Source organism: Megalops cyprinoides, chromosome 17 (assembly GCF_013368585.1).
Source record: "Megalops cyprinoides isolate fMegCyp1 chromosome 17, fMegCyp1.pri, whole genome shotgun sequence".
NCBI lineage: Eukaryota > Metazoa > Chordata > Actinopteri > Elopiformes > Megalopidae > Megalops > Megalops cyprinoides.
This window is the reverse complement of record NC_050599.1, coordinates 25093822-25108971: the sequence shown is the minus strand read 5'-3', so window position 1 is coordinate 25108971 and position 15150 is coordinate 25093822. Positions and strand designations below refer to the sequence as shown.

Sequence of the window (15150 nt, the reverse complement as noted above, 5' to 3'; positions counted from 1 at the left end):
AAATTAAAATTTTAAGTCTGTAAACATTTGACTTTAATGAAGAGTTTGGGGTTTTCAGATTTTTATTTATTTATTTATTTAAAATCTGTTTAAACCCCAGTGAATGTGTTATATATCAAAACCCAGAAAGTGGCAGATCACTTTTTTGCCCTCACTTAACACTTCATTAGTCAACTAAAAATTGAACGCAAACTTTGTCAGATGTTAGCTGAGTGTCCTTCTGATGAGACGGAGGAAATTATTGGTCTTACGTCACTTAGTTTATGTACACTATATGAACAAAAGTATTTTGCCACACCTGTTTTTCAGGGTTTGGGCTAGGCCCTTATCTCCAGTGAAGGGCAATATTAATGCTTCAGCATAATGCTATGCTTCCAACTTTGTGGCAACAGTTTGGGGAAGGCCCTTTTCTATTCCAACATGACTGTGCCCCAGTGCACAAAGCAAGGCCTATAAAGACATGGTTTGATGAGTTCGGTGTGGAAGAACTTGACTGGACCACACAGAGCCCTGACCTCAATCCCATCAAGCACCTTTGGGATGAACTGGAACGGAGATTGCGAGCCAGGCCTTCTTGTCCATCATCAGTGCCTGACCTCATAAATGCTCTACAGAATGAATGGGCACAAATTCCCACAGAAACACTCCAAAATCTTGTGGAAAGCCTTCCAAGAAGAGTGGAAGCTGTTATAGCTGCAAAAGGGGGACCAACTCCATATTAAAGTATATGTATTTGAATACAATGTCATTACAATGTAATGGTCAGGCGTCCGAATACTTTTGTCCATATAGTGTATGTTTGAAACATGGAGCCAGTCACATTGTCCATATCTGTGCTTTTTTCTCTGTGGTGACCAGAGCAGAACACTGTACTCTAAAAGACTAAATGTGGTTTGACGAAAACACTGTTGAAAATTTACATTACATTGCATTACATTTTGATGATGATGAGTATATAAGCTCTGTTCATTTTGATCAGGCTTGGTAGCCTGATATAATACACCAGATCTGAATCTAACTTTATTACTGCTTTGGCCTGACTTACAGTTAAAAAAAAACACAAAAATCAAGTTATATCAAACCATTTCTGTATCTGTGTGATTGGTTCAATAATCTCCTGAGTTTGTGTGTTTGCTACCAGTGTGCTTCTAGGTTCAGAATGGGGCAAACGTAAGCGTAACATCCCAACCTTATAGGCTAGATAAATGTGTTACGTTTCAGTTCATGGTGCAAGACAACCAATTAAATGTATATGCTCCTTAAAAATAATACATCATTAACCATTTCTAATTATATTTCTTGATTTGTGATACATGCATATCAGGAAAACATCACACTAATCGGTTGCTATGAGACAAACAAGATGGATTTTATATTTTTGAAAATATGTATACACGTATCCAATATTCCTCAGGTGTGTGGTACAAGCGACACGTAGCAACAAACGAACAATTACAGGTAAAAATGCTGTTGGCCATATCAACGTGTGAATAATTTTTCCTTTGACAAGACGCATACCATAAAAGCCCAATATGGCATATGCATATCATTAAAATAATTCCAGAAATGTGTTTCTTATAGGCCACTTGGTTACATCACACATAATTTCTCTGTATGCCCCATTTGGTCTGGGTCTCCGTGGGTTACGTTTTGCGGAGTTTGCATGCGGAGTTTACTGGAAAGCTCCAGAGCTGTCGAGACGCTCTCTGAGGTTCAAGGAATAAAAGAAAGTGTTATTCTGCTCTACAGATTTGATGGCGTCTGTCTGGACGGTGAGCCACTCTCTTTCCACATGTTAATTCATTATCCGTCACTTTGCTGGACTGCATAAGATCTATCTGAATTTCCGTCCAGAACGTTCCACTTCCCAACACTTCGCCAGGGAACTGGCACCACAGACACTTTTCGTTACAGGCTGCTAGAGCTTGGTGCCATTATTGCCAGATGAAATACGGGCTGGCGTCACCAGCTCGCCCCCGTGCGCAGCGAAGCCCAGACGATGGGTGGCCGTCGACGGCTCGCTCGCTTTGTTCTCCTCGCAGACAAGCGGAGACGCACCTTTGATCTGCCAGCCCTGTGATCTGATGTCATGTCTGCTCAGAGTCACCAGAGAACCGGTAACTCACAGCGACGGAAGCGATTGCTTCCCCTGTAGAATAGTGCGTCGACTTTTAATTTACGGGTTAGGGTGAAAAGAAATTGTCCTGATGGTAGAAAATACTGTCGTGGGGATTATTATCTAGGACAAACCTCGACAGATAATAATACATGTTGGTCCTTTTTTGCCTTTAAGACTAAAACAAAGAAATACTTTGTCAGGGAAAGGTTGAGAATAGGAAATATTATCAAGGACGAATTATTTTCTAAATTTTTAAACTGACAGTAAGCAGAGAGAAAATAATAAATAATAAATTGGCTATTAGTAATCTATAAACTCCTTCACTAGTCATTGTCTTAAAACCAATAGTCCTTGGTTAGTGTAAGAAGACATTTGTTTCTCTTATGCGAGTTTATAAAGCCACGTGAAGTATCTCCCCAAATGATAAAATTAACTTTATGCTTCAAGAGTGATGAAATAATTTTTTTTTTATAATAAAAGCCAAATATTTCCAAAATCTATAAGTAAGCTTTGTCGAACACCCTGAGTTACAAGTACTTGCAGCAAAATATGAGTGAGCATATGAGGACCATGTGAAATGTCGCCCCTCTGTGAGAACTTCTGGCACTACACAAGTTAAGTGTCAGCATCAGTATTAGTATTCTTTTCCTGAAATTTGCTTTTCATTTGCCTTGCCAGTGTATAGTTAAGAGTTTTCTCTTGAGAGGAAGTTTATACTTTTGCATTTTCCTTTATCTCATTGCAGACTTTAACTCTCATGTTCTTGCCTCTAGACCACACATCATAGAAAAGTAAAAGGTGAAGTCAGTGCTCCTCTACACATACGAGTGAAAACATACGAAAACACAGAATCATATTTGTTCAACTCTTTTTCCATGCCATAAAACATCCATATCAGAGTGTTTGAAATAGCTTTACAAGAAGATGCAATTTATTTGCTGCAGATTAAGATAATGATGATGACCATCATCATCATCATCATGGTGGTGGTGGCTGCAGTGGCGATATACTCAGGGTGACCTCTGCTGTACAGGTTTGTAGTGTTGCACAGTGTGACCTGTGATTCACTATTCTCAATGCTATAACACTAGAGGGCGCCAGAGCATTTGCCTTTCCCTTCCGTGCTGGGCCCCTCCGTTCTAGATGACATCCTGCCTATGGGCAAAGGTAGCGCCAGAGAGGCCACATATGGTGACACCAGGCAAGTCTCATGAGTGGCTGTTCCAGTCAAAAGTTCAGAGTGGTGCCTCCCAAAATCTCACACACCTCTATGCTATCATGCTGTCCCTTAAATCTCTTGCATTTCACAGAGCTGTTAGGACACACTGGCTTTTTTTCTGAGGACATAATACTTATGTAAGATTCAACAAATGACCAAAATAATCTAGCTCACTTCATTGTCATCAAAGTGGTCATGCTTTTAAAAACTGGTATAGAGTTTGCAAGACCTGTTAAGTATAATCACAGATTAATAATGACAATTATCAATGTAATTATTGTGCCTGCTTTGAATAAAACATCTACTCCCAAATACCTAACACTGCTTAGAAGTGTTTGTATGGTTAACCATCATAAAAACACATATGATAAAAAATAGTTCATACTACAAAATATATTTTATTATTCTTTCACGTATGTCGCTTGACCAATATTTTACTATGTATGCATAAAAATGCATATATTCATTTTGGCGATACTTGTATTATTGAACATATTACTGTGTACCTACAGTATGAAAAGATGATTTTTGCTCTAAAATAATAATAATAAATTAATTTAATAATAAAAATTAAAAATGAATTAATAATAAAAATTCTGAGGTGACATTAAGTTTAGACATTTAGTTGAAAATACATACGCAGCTTTTATTAGCGTTTGTTGTTAATTAAGTAAATTAATGATTTAGTGAAAGAACTGTTTGAATTGCCTCTTGAATTGACTCCTTCTTCACAAATTGAGTAAAAATACCATCTCGAATTTGTTAGTCGAATAACCATACATGAAAACGACCGAATAAACAATTTCCTCAAACGTATATTGTACAATACATGTTACCAGTGATATTTTTCGGTGAGTTTTCTTTGACTGTTGATTTGAACTGTTTCATTTTACAGCGAACGCGGAAAATACTGGTCATGCATGGATGTGACCCGGGAGGTTTAATCAACACTAATCTGCAGAGGTCCGACAATTTGTGGCGCTGTAACGTTACTTATTTATGCCACGAATCCCTATGGAAACTATGTAGTGCGGCCCGCTCGCCGTTTGGGGAGCCCAAAACACAGATTGGCAGATCTGCGCCGAGCGCACCAATCTCGAGTTTCTCCCCACTCTGTGGCTTTCAGAACCGTCCAGTAAACCGCGTCCGGATAGGCCGCAAGAGCCACCAACCAGACGCCGCGCAGAGCCGGGGTGGCGCAGAAAAACTAAAGCAGGAGAAAAGGACCGCCTCGTCGAGTTTCTCTTTTCAAGAAAAAAAGGGTCGAAATTAGAAAAAGTCGAATTAAAGTGGAGTTAAATGACGTCCGCGTCTCGAAAGTTCGCGGCTAGGCTTCCGAAGACGCCCGCGGGGTTTTGAAGTATGTTTTCGCGGATTTGTGCGTTTTTTCGAAGGGGTTTTAAACTTGTCTGACAGCGGAGAGAGCCCAGCGAAAAATTCGGAGCTGCTTCTGCGAGACGCGACGGAGTCTTTTTTCACGGAGAAGGCGAAGGAATCGGGGGACGAGGCATTCCCGAAGCCGTCAAACTCAAGGTAGCTGGCTAGCTAACAGGCTAGCGTTTAACCCCGACCTCCGGAGCGGCGTCGGGTAGCGCTTTCTTTTGTTGCGAACTAGCGCACGGGCGAGCGAATAAGCAATTTAACCCAAAACTTGCGCGTGATGCTGGCACGCGCAGCAGCCGAGGCGCGCTGCTAGCTTCGCAAATTGCAGCCCTGAGCGCAGCGTAATTAGGGAGGCAGTTGATTTTCATTGCGTTTTGCGTCGTCTCCCAGCTCTCTGTGCCAACAGACGATATGTTTCAGGTAGCTAGCTGCCTAGCTACCCGACTCAGTATTTCTTCCAGTATCCCAGTGGTTCTCGTTCGTTGTCTTGTGCTGCTGCACTTGACAGACTTCGCAGAGCCAGCTGGCTGGGTAGAAATGCTTTAAACGTTAACGTTAACTAGATAGCCAGTTGGGTAGTTAGCTAACTCTGCCGCTAAGTTGTCCTCACTTTAGCCTCGCTCGTTGGTTAGTCATGTCCCGTAGGCTAGCCAGTCACACTTTAAGCAGCTTGTAACGGCTAGCTGGCTCGCAAGCTGCTACTGTACTAGCTGGATAAATTGCTATCTAGCTAGCTGGTTGGGTAACAGTTCTAGCTGCTTATTAATATTAGGCAGCAAAGCTTTGAATAATTGGTAGTGTTGGAAGTTAGGTGGCTAACGTTAGCCAATGATAGCTAGACCTCACAAACTTTACGTGTTCATCATAAATAGCTGTCTAACCATTTGTTACACACTGGGGGAAATTTGACCTTTTACAAGTGATGTTTTTGTTGCTTGGCCAGTTGTTCTTCGTTGGTCACTTGACAGCTTTCGATTTTCTGTTGTGTCTCCAGCTGTCCTTTCCGTCTGTTTGGAATGAAAGGCGTGCTCCTGTGCTTTAGTTTTCGGTAACTTAGGCAACCAGGTGCCGATGACTTTCCTCTGCGATGGTAACCTAATAAGTAACGGCATTTCCATTAAGGTCTTAGGTGGGTGCTAAATTGGGTATTGATTGTTAATGCAGTCAGAATGATGCCCTGTTCGAGTCAAAGTAGAGTAGAAGACCGTTTTTTAACCGTAATTTACAGTCATTGTTCTAGATGTTGTCGTCAGATATATATACCGGAGGAGCAAAGCGAAATCATTATTTATCACGCCACCAGGCAGTAACTGCATATGCTTAAGATGCTTTTGCTCTTGGTGTGCTTACTGGGTAAACACCTTTATCCAAAGCGACAGCATTCACAGGGTAGATACACATTTGTTTGCCAATATATACAAATGCATTTTTTATCAGAGCATCTGTGGTAAAGCTTTGTTCTCAAGGACACAATAGCATTGTGCCACCTGGGATTAAGACCTTTGACCCCCAGGTCATGTGATTAGTTTACCACGAGGTGACCTTCTTTACCAATGGACTTTTAAAACGTCCTTCTCTGGAGCTGCTGTAGTAGCTTGCTGTGTGGTTTGCTTTCTGAGTGTGTAATGTTGGGAAAGTTTGATATTTTACGAGACAGAATGGCACAGTAGCACCTGTTGTAGCAGTAGTCACCGTGCAGTGGGAAGAATGAAAAGTTGTCTCTGTTTTTTTTTTCTTTTTCTTTTAATTGATGGTGCTTGAATCCACCCACGTACAGCCAACCTAATCCACCATCTGTCTCCAGTCGAAAGAATGCTAATGTGGTCCGCTCCCTTAATTTCCCCTCCGCTTTCTGCCAGTTCGGTTAGTGCCAACGCCAATGCCTTTAACGGAATCCGCCGCGTTCTCCAGACCATCGTTGCAGCACGACGCGCTCTGGAAGCGTTACCCAACTTGTCCTTAGTTCATTTAGAATGCTTGACACCCAGGTCTTCATTAGATTCGAATTGAGAAGGACTCTGGTGGTGTCTGAGCTTCCTGAGGCTGGAGACCGCTAAGAGGCGCATAAATTTTGGTCGCCTCCTCAAAGCCTGGGGAGTTTATCCGCCTCTTCATCCGGCCACTTGTCTTTTCCGTGCTGTCCGTCTGCCTCCTCAGTGTTCCCACAGCTTATCTCTCCTGGTGAATGAGTGGGATTTTTATTTGCGAAATATATAAATGACGTAATGGCATAATTACACTCAGGGTGATGGTGGTCCTATACATTAAAGCCCTGGCATATTGCACGGGAGGGCTGGGGGTGTCGTGATGGACCTGCACTAAGCCGTTCCGCTTGACAGATGAAACCTGAGATTTGGAAGAGCTTCGTCCCCCGGGTTCCGCCCCTACGCTGTCAGACCCTCTCGTAAACGACACCTCAACTCCCGCGGTTGTTACGGAAACCGTTAGTTAAGGGACGGTGTGTTAGTGCAAAGTTAGTAAGACTGCGGACATATATTTCAGTGAAGAAAAAGGAGGCGACTGCGACAGGATTTTTTTTTTTTGCTCTTGAATGACCAAGAGAGACACTCTGTCACATTCCTGCGGCACAGCAGAGTTTCGGGAATGGCGTGGAGGAGCGCCAGTGCCAGCTGGTCTGTACTCTTCTTGAGACAGGCCTTTAAACATGGGTCAGCTGTAGCTTTGTGTTGGGCGGCAGAGCATTCCACACCACTGTCTTTCCCACTGTAGCGTTGGCCGTTTGTCACAGTGGACCAAAAGATGGAGGGGCTTTCCGCTGGCAGTGACCTTATGGTCTGACGCTGTATGAAAAACGGCTGTGAGGTCACACGAGCAGCGTCTACCTCTGCACCCCCCCACACCCCCACTACAAACAGAAATGACCAAATGCAGTCAATACCCACACACCTACCAGAAAAAAGTTGCTGGAAAAGCTTCTTGCAGTAAAATATGCATTTCGTACTTTTTTCTAGCTGCTAGCCACAGAGGTCGAGCCACACTTTAGGTTGTTTGATCTTCGAAAGCTCTTCACTGTCTGGTTAGATTATAAGTGTCGACATTAAGCCTTCTGTCTACTGCGCTGCTTCTTTAATGCTCACCGAGGGTCCAGGAGCATCAGAGTTTTGGATGAAGCAATAGGAACCACAGGCAGTAGCTCAGGGCATTGAGGGAAATTTGCCTGAGGGGTGTCTCTTAATGTGTCGGCCAGTCAACCCCTAGAATCCCCCCAACCCCTAATGAACCCCATAGTAGCACCAGAATTGTCCAGTTTACAGCCCTGCTTGCATGTGGGAAGTGGAGTGCTCATAGCATTGGGATCACGTTGGTACACTGTTTAAGGCAGGACTCAGTAAAACCTTCAGGCTATAGGAGGAGTGGGCACGATTTCCTGTGTGGGAGGGTGACATCTGAATGCATTATTTGGATGTCTTACTTAGTGCCATAAGAGTGGAGCCTCAAAACCTATGCCCAACATATTCTTTATATGCAAGCTCCTCAGTCCCAAGTTCCATCCCGTCAATATTATTCGCAATGATCTCATTTAAGATGCATTGAAAATTGCATGAGTTGATAGATGTAAAGCCCATCTTAGTTATTGCTCCCTCTGTGTAATTCAGCGAATATGCTGGACCAGTAGCCCATTAATTATATTTTTATGGCTTGTCCTTGGAGAACATATTGGCTTGTAGAAGGAAGTTAATTTAATGTCCATAAAAATGTCAGAAAAACATTGGCGCCTTAATAATGGAACAATCATCACTTTTATCGGTAGTTGTACGAAGGCATTCATCTTGGTATGTTGCCATTTAGAAACGAGTTTGATGTGCAATAGAAAGTGCTGACCTTTCATGCCTTAATAAAAATCACTCACTAAAGAACACACACTTTGATCGTCCTCAGCCATCAATCAGCTGGTTGATGAAAAGTCACTCGCAATATGAATATTTAAAAAAAAAAAAAAATCAGTTGGCACATCCAAGGATGCATACCTTTGCCACCCTCATCAGTTTTCTCTTGCTCCATAGCCAGTCATTTCATCCAAAGCTGTCTTTAATTTTTCAGCTGTCCTGTTCATAGGGAGACAGATGCAGAAACTCAGGGGCAGTGACATACCCAAGGCTAAAAAAGTGATAAAAAATAAGACCTTGAGTTTCAGAGTTGGAGCTTAATGTGCCATCAATCATGTGCAGAAAAATACTACAGGAGTATAGAAATAAGATCGCTCTTTTCAAAATTGAACTGTCAGAAATGTTTGAGTAGGATCGCTGTGGCATTGATCTAGCTCCCTGGTACATCCTGGCCTTTCTGAAAGGGCACCTCGGACTGCTCTCTGAAAACGTATCAACATCGGCAATCTCTCAGTTGCCGTTTAAAATGTGCCCCTTGAATACGTTCTCTGTTCAAATCGAAGTGTTTGTAATTGCACCCACAGGGAAAGTGTTTTGTTGGACATACAACGTATGACCCAAGTAAGTTGCTCCACAGAGCTGAGTTTGAGAAACCTATGTCCCTAGCATTGTCCTGTGGGTTCATTTTGTTACACCAGCCCTAGGTGTGTTACTCTCTGTGTTCCTCACTTATATCATTTGATCAGGTAGACACTTTTATCCAGACTTACTTACAAAGCAAAGATACCTAAGTACATAGAACTATAAGGACACACAAACAACAGTACGTACAGAAAGCATCAGGAAACATCTGAACATTTGCCATTATGTCACACAGTGCTGCAATCACTGGTGCCATACTGAATATAGAGGAAGTTCCACTGTACAGTAATCAGAATTTCCTCAACTACTGTTACGGTGCAATAATAATAATACTCTAAAACACTGCACAAAAGACAAATCTGAAGCGCCGTAACAACTAGGTAGGCAAGCCAGGCTGCAGACTGAAGAGCTGGGTCTTTTGTCTGTGGTGGAAGTTGGCTAGCAACTCTGCTGTCCTTCAGGGAGGAGGCAATCAGCCCGCTATGTCTGTCTTTCGGGGTCATTTCTCTCTCCGGATCGAGGTCCCCGTACAGCATGCGAAACACGCAGGTGATTTCCGGGGGTTTGGCCGCGGCGGTAACAGCGCACAGCATGGGCCGGGCCCCCGTCGGGGCTGCTCGCGAGAGCGTTCGCTATTCAGAGCGTTTATTTCTCTGTAATCCCATCCTGGCCTTGACCAGATCAGTGACCCTCCCTCTAATCGCATCAAGCAGCTGTTTACCGAAAGCTGTCATTTCAGACGGAGCGCACTGGCACAGAGACTAAGCCATCATCGGGGCACGTAATTCCTCCCAGTGGGTTTGTCACAGTTTTCATCCGGTCGAGGCCTGATGACTGAAAACTGGGATGCCCTGTTAAACGGGCCTCTGAGATAGCAACTTAATATGTTCACCTGTATCACACTCATGGCTAGTGTAGCACCTCTTCCACCTCTTTCATACCCAGAAGGGCTTTGCTGGCTGGAATGTATGATGGTGAACCATTATTTCCCTATTTCATGCTGCCCCGCAGTCAACAATACAAGACAGAGAGAAAAATTCACATTTATTCAGTCTCTTACCATTCTAAATGCTGACAGTGTATTACAATAAATTTGGTATTTGTCATATGGATATCACTATTACCAGATTACATCAGACTTAAGCAGAAAGACTTCCATAGAAAAATTTTGGTGTTGAGCTTTTAAAGTGTACTTGCCTGATTAGCTAAAAACGGTGTTTGCTGTGCGACATGAACAGTGAGGAATTCAGAATAAATGGGCGCAATTACAGTTTGGCAGCCCCGGCCTCTACAGTTCCATCTTGACTTCTACTCATGAAATGCTGGTACAGCACTCCTTGGATGCAGAAGGACAGACAGACAGGTGTGTTGCCACATCAAGCCAAATACAGTACCCTTGGGATGAGGGTAGCCAAGATATGCACTTACTTTAACTTGGTCGATGTTTAGGTGTACCTCAAGTCTGTCACAGTTTGATAAACGGTGCCTCACAGGCAGGAATAAGAGGTCATGTGGTTTTGTCACAGTGATCAAAAGCCATCCAGGTCTGAGTAAGTGTGGGGCGTGTGTTTGGTTTTCTAATCCCTTGCCTTCTGTGTTCCATGCCCCATTCAGTAGTTGTATGGCTTCTGTTGTGTAACCTGTTTGAAGGTGAGAGGGATTATCCTCAAAAAATAAATGAGCAAATCTATCTGGAACGTGCTCTCACCGTACAACCTGGTTTATTTCTCCTCTCCAGGTACAATGTTTTTTATTTGAGGAAATAAGTTGGCTTTGGAGTGCGTGGTTATTTAGTTCTGTGCCCTTGATGCTGAAAGGCCTGTTGTGTCCGCTGAGGACTTTGTGGAAATGATCGTTCAGGGTGAAGGTTCGAAGAGAGGTGGTATGTAAATGAGCACTGTTATGAGTAAATGGCCCAGTGTGACAGCCCATAGTTCAGTATGGAGGCCTTGGGAGGTGAGGCCTACCTAGCCAGTATGAGGCAGACAACTCGAAAGCAAGGATTCTGTGTTTGTTTTTGGCTAGCATCATCCACTCGGTCAGGTGGATGGGTTGGGAGAAATTGAATTTGAACACTGGTTTCATCTTTGCTGAGTGGCAGTGACTGCTTGGTTAAACCATCTACCTTTGTAGATACTGAGATTCCTGTGTACCTGAAGCATGCAGTCTAGGTTTGATTAAATCACCCATGGGATGACTGTACTAGATTACATCAGATATCATGAGACCGTGAGTGTTTTTGTTTAATTGATGTAATTGTCATGATTGGAATAGATCAGTTTTTGAATAATTTTAAGATGTAGACCACATACACACACTGCACTGGCCAGGAGCTGAGTTTTTTGTTGTTGGTATTGCTGGGTTTCTTTTACAGTCCACTACAAACTTGTAAAGTCTATTGTAATGGCCTGTTTTGGACGGTACTGAACCAACCAAGCGTGGACATCTTTTTTCAATCATCTCACTGCATCAGAAATATATTCATATTCATCTAAATGTTCGGTTTCATACTGTTGGACGAGGGCTGTGTTTGGTTTTGTCACATGATGCATGCCGCTGTGGCATCCAAGCCTGAAGACGGAGACTTCAGTACCTCGCCAGCAGCAGCTCCAGAGCCTGGAATAGAGGAAGCACAAACCTGACCTTTAAACTGATCATGAGGAGGAACGGCAGCTTGTGTTCCTCATGTGCAATCATGTGGACGGCATTTGATTTGCAGAACACAATGAATGTTATAGCTGTGCGCTCATAAAAACATACGTCTGTTCAGACTTTTTATAGACTGTTTTCGTCCAATCCCACGTTATAGTCCAGTTGGTGTTCAGTTGAACTTTGGAATAGATTCAGGGCCCATGTTGAAAAACCGTCACGGCCTGAGTGTTCGGTAGCCCCACTGCCCCGGGCAGAAGCTCCCTCTTTCTTTTGTCTTACTCTCATTTCTTGCTTCGGGCTTTTGTTCTGTCTCAGCGTAAGCAGGCGTTCGCTGTCAGCGTTTGCGGGTGAAGGAACCGCAGGCAGCACGTGGAGGGGTAGGTAGCTGGCTACCCCTGGGTAGGCCTCATTAATCAGTGCGGGCTGCGAGGGTTGGGGGACCTGTCAGGGACGCTGAGGGACCCCGCTCGTGGTCCCCCACCCCCCTTCGCTCTCCTAACGAACGCTTGTTTAAAGTCTCCGCTCGTGGCCGGGCTCGTTTGCAGCTGTGATTATTTACAGATTTCAGTATGAAAGGGGACATTATGCCTGCCTGTTCGCTCGGCAGCATTCACCTGAACACGGGTTCTGTGGGCTACGCTCCTACATCCCAACTTGCCTGCCATGCAGTTTCTGAACATGTCACTGCCTCCAAGCGTAGATGGGATTGGGGGGCTGGGGTGGGGAGGGGGGGTTTCGATCACAGGGAAACATTAAATGCACAAAATCAATAGTCGCGGCCAGTTCATCATCAGCCAGAAAAATGCCGGTCAGCTGAGGTAAAGCCAGCACCACATAAATCATTCACAAGCTCCCAGTGCTCACATATCCCACAGGAATATAAAATAAATCAGGTCTCCCCTTTCTATGGGACAGAGCACGGTCGAGAAGACCCGCGTTTCATCTGTAACCTGTGCCGTGCTCCCCTTCCCGGGGCAGAGAATCCGAAAGCAGGAATAAATAAGGCTTCGATCCACCGTGACCGTTTGATGAGCTGCCCGGATCGATACTCTAATTATACACACGGCGAACCCCCCGGAAGAGCAGATCGTCAGAGAACACGTTCACCTCAGAAAAAAGGCACAAGAACAGGGGTGAGATCTGCCCCATGAAAAGAGATGCAGACGCTCTTTATGTTTCAGCTGTGGCCATGCTGCCGTTCTTTCTGGTGTCAGTTCACAGATGAAAGCAGGGATCTTGAGAAGAAACCACTGAAAGACAAATTCACTTAGTCACCATATTGTAGCAGCAAGGAGGGTGTGCCGATTTCTGTTTTTTTTCCCCCTCGCAGTTCAAACGCGGTTATCTTAGGCAAGTGATCATACGCCCCTGAAGGACCTGTTAGCTTAAGTCTGGCGTAGAGATCGGAAGCGGAAGATAATTTTTTTTTTTCTCTTTTTTCCCCCTCCGTGCCGCGTTCCCACAATCCCAGCTTCCAACTGCGCGGCCCAGCCGCTAATAGGATGCAGCGATTTCCCGACCCTCATGGCAGGCCTGCACGCGTTTTGCGTTTGCGCAACTCCAGGGTTTCCCCCTCTGTGCTCTTGAATGTGGCCTGTGAGCTACCGAGCTGAAAGAGGAGCTGGACCAGTGAAACACGGTCTCTTGCCAGGGCACTGATCAGGGGAGGCTTGGCAGAGACCCGGATTGTCATGCCTTCCAGCGTCGACGAGGCTTTGATGTTACCTTAAAATGTCAGGCCCTGCCTCTTGTTACTAAAGCTGATGAAAAGGGAAAAAAAATCGTCAAATAACACGCTGATTCAGTATCAACTGCTGTGTGCAGAAAGCCCCTCAGAGCTGCAAGAGAACATGCGCAATAACTATCTCCCCAGAAACCCCCTGCGGTCCGGAAATCCAACGAAACCAAACGACCTCCACCTCGCAATGACACCTTAAAGAAGAGCGGAGATTTATAAGGTGGACATGCTCTCAGCGCGAAGGTCGGGCCGACAGAATGGTTTCAGGGACCTTGGGAGGAGATTGAGGAGAACAAGCTTGGGAATGAGGTTGCCAGTAGCCGGCTCATTTCATTGTGTCCCCCCCCACCCCCCACCCCACACACTGGTGTCAAATTGTCTTCCTGATGCGTGCGCCCTGATTTGTCTCGACCCGTCAGGATGAACTGGGTGTAAGATTATGCGTGATGGAGGGGGGAAAATAAAAGCCATGTGGCAGATCTTTTTCTGCGTGGCATGAATTCTTCTACTTCATATCTTTTTCCTCACTGTAGACTGAGACTGGAAAAGGAAACTAGTGTAATACCTGGATGTTGTCATCGGTCACATTAGTTCAATCTGGTGATCCTTGTGATCAATACTGGAACACTTCTTGAGGGACCGCTCCACAACCCGTCCGCACTCCACAAACTACACAAACCAATAAATACATTTGTTTAAATACTGATTTGGCTGCCTTTGCGCCTCCTGATTTCTTTCTGCCTCCTACCGAAAAATACAAGCCTGTGTTGTCAACACAGCTGTTTGAAAAGGAGAGCCCGGCTGGCTCCGAGGCGAACGTGTATTCGCAAGCGGCACCTAAGTGATGCGGATGAGCGTGCTCGAGGGCGGTGGGGAGGAATTCACCTGGAGGCGGCGAGTCGTTCTGTTTCCAGGGACGCCTTCGAGCCGGGGTCGGAGGTCAGCGTGCGTGTCAGACTGCAGCTGTGGCCCCGAGCTCATACACGCCCGTCGTGGCCCTTTAATCCAATTCAGCAAAGGAGGGTTTAAACAAAGACACAAGGTCAAACGGTAATGCTTGACCTCTGCAGGGACCTGCAGGCACAGAGCCGCCCAGCTTCCACCATCCAGGTCTCTTGCTTTTTTCTTACCGCAGAGTTCTCTCCTGCATCCCCTCTTCATTTCTCATTTCTCACAGAGAAAGAGGTTTGTCGACAGAGAGCCCCGTTTCCTCCGTTTTGAGAAACGTACAGGGATGGGACAAGATTATTCTCCGAAAGCAAGATCTGCTCTCTATTCACAAAGCTCCAAAACATCCAAAAACGTCCTGTTCTCCTCGGAGAGGAAAGGAAACTGCAATACTGGCGGAATAATTTATCGCTGCCTGCCGCAGCTTGAGGGACAGCGAGCGGCTGAGGGAACTTATTTCATCACAGAAAAATGCACATATAGTTTAGCACTTTGTTTACTGGCATGGCAAAGATCACTTTTGTATAACCAAAGCTGAAATGGATCGAGCTGAGAGGGAGGAGAGAAAACGCAGAAAGGGGAAAAAATGCGCTCGCTCAAA

At 44.7% G+C, this 15150-nt stretch overlaps 1 protein-coding gene across 1 annotated transcript in view; it reads left to right on the top strand.

Annotated features, from left to right (window-relative positions):
• The first annotated feature begins 4555 nt into the window (after nt 1-4555).
• LOC118791968 (BTB/POZ domain-containing protein 7-like) overlaps nt 4556-15150 on the top strand; it is a 57228-nt gene continuing 46633 nt past the window's right edge. The window contains exon 1 of the mRNA XM_036549566.1: nt 4556-4871. The gene's annotated coding sequence lies outside the window, so the exon portion shown is untranslated. The remainder of the gene's footprint in view (nt 4872-15150) is intronic.